Source organism: Octopus bimaculoides, chromosome 4, assembly GCF_001194135.2.
Source record: "Octopus bimaculoides isolate UCB-OBI-ISO-001 chromosome 4, ASM119413v2, whole genome shotgun sequence".
Taxonomy (NCBI): Eukaryota; Metazoa; Mollusca; class Cephalopoda; order Octopoda; family Octopodidae; genus Octopus; species Octopus bimaculoides.
In genome coordinates, this window is record NC_068984.1 from 145,254,284 (window position 1) to 145,258,426 (window position 4,143).

A 4,143-nucleotide genomic window follows, 5' to 3' on the forward strand; every position below is an offset into this window, starting at 1 on the left:
ATAGATGTGTGCGTGTGTCTGGAATTTGCCTTCACCTCCCCTTCCGCTGCACAACCAGTGTTGGTTTGTTCACGTCCCCGTAACTCAGTGATTCAGCTTAAGAGACTGATAGAGGAGTACCAGGCTTTAAAAATATAAGTCCTGGGGGGGGGGTCGATTTGTTTAAGCTAAAACCCTTCAACGATGCCCCAGCATGGCCGCTGTCCAATCAAAGAAACAAGTAAAAAAACAATAAAAGATAAACACAGAATGACAGACTGACAGACAGACAGATATAAATACATATACACAGATAGATAGATAGATAGATAGATAGATAGACAGACAGGCAGACAGACAGACAGACAGACAGACAGACAGATAGATAGATAGATAGATAGATATACACACGTACATACATACATACAGACAGACAGACAGACATACAAAGCAGACAGACCGACCGACCGACAAGCCCGACCGCCCGACCGACAGATAGACAGATACAAAAAAGAGAGACACAGAGAGAGATAGAGATAGAGAGGTGGAGGGGGAGGAAGAGTGCTATAACATTACTGCAGAGAGGCAGGCAAGCAGCGGCTATCCGCTGTTACCCAGTAACACTATCAGCACCGCCACCACCACCACCACCGTCACTACCACCATCATCATATGAATCACTGACCTCATTATACAAATGTTTATTACAACTCTAAAATTCCCCCTTATGAAACTATCGAGGTGAGCTCACTTCTGGCACTGCCAGCTCCACTCCCAGCGATGGTTCATCTCCCATCAACTTTCAGCTATTGTTTACTACCAAAATCCGGAATCGATACTCATTCACAACTGGAAGTTTTCAACGAAGGAAAGTCGACAAGTTTGACAATCTCCGCCAAAACCATGCCGTAACAAACCTCTGCTTTATCTATCCACAATTATATACGCACAATTATATACTCGTATATATATATATATATATATACATATATGAATGTATACGCATTGCCGGACTGATTCGAAAGTAAGTTCATATATAACTAACTGTTGTTGTTGATGTTTATGCTTCCTTGGTGTAATATTTGGTGAGAAATTGTAAGATATTCTGGTCTTATGATTGTCTCGTGCTTGCTTTTTAGCCTTGTGTTAATGCTGATCGAAAGCATTCCAGCCGAGACCATCCCTTTTATATACGCGCCCGAACAATCCTGTATACGTATGTGTGTTTATATAAAGTTTGCGTATGTATGTATACGCATACATACACATATATACGTATATATACATATACATACACACCCGTCCACCCACTAACGTTCATCTATCTATCTATCTATCTATCTATCTATCTATCTATCTATCTATCTGTCTGTCTGTCTGTCTGTCTGTCTATCTATCTATGAACATACATACATACCTATACATACTATGCGTGACAATAAGCGTGGGGTTTGACTGCTGCTTCTAGCAGACCGAATGACCTCTATCAAGGACTCCTTTGTTCATAAGATCATACTGTTTTTTATTTATTTCCAACAGCTGATAGTGATTCGAGTGGAATTTGGTTGCTATTTCTCGCAGGCTGATAGCAGAGCTGCCCCCCCCCCCACACCTGTTGCTCGACGTTCCGTTTTCTAGAGTTTACAAAGGAAGAAATATTTAGAGAAATATTTCAAATATTTTTCCTTATAAAATATGCTCCAATGTTTTTTTAAGGTGCTGGGGCGTGGGGGTAGGGGGTTAGGATTCTTTTGTTTAAGGGGAGAAAATTAATAAATATTTATACAGAGGGAAACGAAGTTGGTTCGTACGTTCGTCGTCGCTGTTGTTTTTGTTGTGGTTTTGTAGTTGTTTAGTCACAGGTTAGCTCGATCCAAGCACATTCCAGTCGTGACCATCTTATCTTTTTTATCTGGGAAATATTGGGACAACATCATGTAATATATCTTCATTTTAAGCATTAAGAATAAGATTTGAATGCAATTTGGCTGCTATTTCTAGTGAGGTGACCATCTCTACAGGGTCCCTTAACTTACTATTTCGTACAACGTGGGAAGCCTCTCTCATTGGGTTTGTAAATTTGACAAGTAAATGGTGATACTCTCACAATCTCTTAGTTTAGATCTTATTATATATGACTGTGCGTCGAACAATGTACCCTGCAAATATTATTTAGGAACGCCCACATATGAGAAATAACGCCACCGCCAAAATAGCGCGTAGTTTTAATTCTGTTGTGAAAGAGCGTTAAAGTTCAGGAGCATCATGGAGCTCAGCACGTTTCTTCGCCATTCTGATGGGGTTTTTTGGAGTAGCAGACCTTCGAAGTCCCATACCACACGAGAAAGGAAAAACAGTACCTTTTTTTAACCTTCGCCCTTTTTGTAGTATTTCAGTTTTACATCAAACGGAAAATATGCTTATCAAATTTTTTTTAATGAATTTTTACTTGTTTCAGTCATTGGTCTACGGCCATGCTGGGGCACCATCTTGAAGGGCTTAGTCAAACAAATCGACCCCAGTCTGGTACTTATTGTATTGGTCTAATTTACCGAACCGCTAAGTTACGGAGATGTAAACAAACTAAAACCAATTGTCAAGCAGTGAGGTGGGATGGGAACACAAATACACGCACATCTTATCGGGTTTCGATACAGTTTCCATCTACGAAATCCATTCACAAGGCTTTGGTCGGCCCAAAGTGCCACACAACGGGATTGAACCCAAAACCATACGGTCGCAAAGCTCGCTTCTAACCACACAACCGGGCCTGCTTCTACGAGTTCTTTTCCCCAAATTTAATCAAATGTTTCGCACACATTTTGCATGCTGATACTCACACTTTCATACCCCTTTTCTTTTCCAAAGATGCATGGGACTTCGAAGGACAACTGTTCCAAAATTCCTCCCTCACCACAAAGTTCTTTCATTCAAGCTGCCACAATACTAACCCGAGTACAGTTGTAATTGTTCCAAATATAAACACATAGTCAGGATATGCTGTATATAAACATAGAAAGAGTGGTGTGTTGTATATAAACAGAAAGTATACTGTATATAGACATAGAAAGAGCGGTATAATGTATATAAATATAGAAATAGGGGTGTATTATAAATATAAACATAGAAAGTGGGGTGTATTATATATATATAAACATTAAAAAAATGGGGTGTGCTGTATATAAACATAGAAAAGAGTATGCCTTATGTAATCAAAGTTTTCCAGGACAAACGAACTAAATAGTTATTTCTTTACCAAAAACGGCGTAATTTTGAAGTCTTCGGAATAGCAACGAGACTGTTTGGTTATCGTAGATAACAGTCAAAATAACAATGCTGTGTTAGCATTCCTCACCAAATAAGCTGGCAGAGTGGTTAGCACGCCGGGCGAAATGCTTGACGGTATTTCGTCTGTCTTTACGTTCTGTGTTCAAATTCCGCCCAGGTCGTCTTTGCCTTTCATGCTTTCGGAGTCGGTAATTTAAGTACCAGTTGCGCACTGGGGTCGATCTAATCGACTGGCCCCTCCCCCAAGATTTCGGGCCTTGTGTCTAAAATAGAAAAGAATCGTTAGCACGCCGGTTCCTTACCAAATGCTATCATCATCGGCATTTCGCCTGTCTTTACGTTCTGAGTTCAAATTCCACCGAGGTCAACTTTGTCCTTCATCCTTTCGGGGTCGATAAATAAAGTACCAATTGCGTACTGGGGTCGATTTAATCGACTTACCCGCCACCCCGAAATTGGTGGCCTTGTGTCGGAATTTCAAATTAATATTACTCAACAAGTTCAATGTAGACTTCAAGACATAGGCGTAGCTGTGTGTTAAGAAGCTTGCTTCCCAACCACATGGTTCCGGGTTCAGTCCCACTGCGTGGCACCTTGGGCAAGTGTCTTCAACTATAGCCTCGGGCCAACCAAAGCTTTGTGAGTGGATTTGGAAGACGGCAACTAAAAGAAGCCCGTCGAATATATCTCTCTATATATGTGTGTGTGTGTGTTTGTCCCCCTGCCATCGCTTGACAACCGATGCTGGTGTGTTTACGTCTCTGTAACTTGACGGTTCGGCAAAGAGACCGATAGAATAAGTACTAGGCTTACAAAGAATAAGTCCTGGCGTCAATTTGTTCAAACTAAAAGGCGGTGCTCCAGCATGGTCGCAGC

General features: G+C 41.0%; 1 protein-coding gene across 2 annotated transcripts in view; it reads left to right on the forward strand.

Annotated features, from left to right (window-relative positions):
* The window catches only part of LOC106878757 (uncharacterized), a 401,005-nt gene that overhangs the window by 366,448 nt on the left and 30,414 nt on the right, over positions 1–4,143 (forward strand). Inside the window, exon 1 of one of the 2 annotated variants that reach the window (XM_014928079.2) lies at positions 550–1,003. The exons of the other annotated variant lie outside the window; for it this stretch is intronic. The gene's annotated coding sequence lies outside the window, so the exon portion shown is untranslated. Of the gene's footprint in view, positions 1–549; positions 1,004–4,143 lie in introns of those variants that run through there. 2 annotated transcript variants of the gene reach the window in all.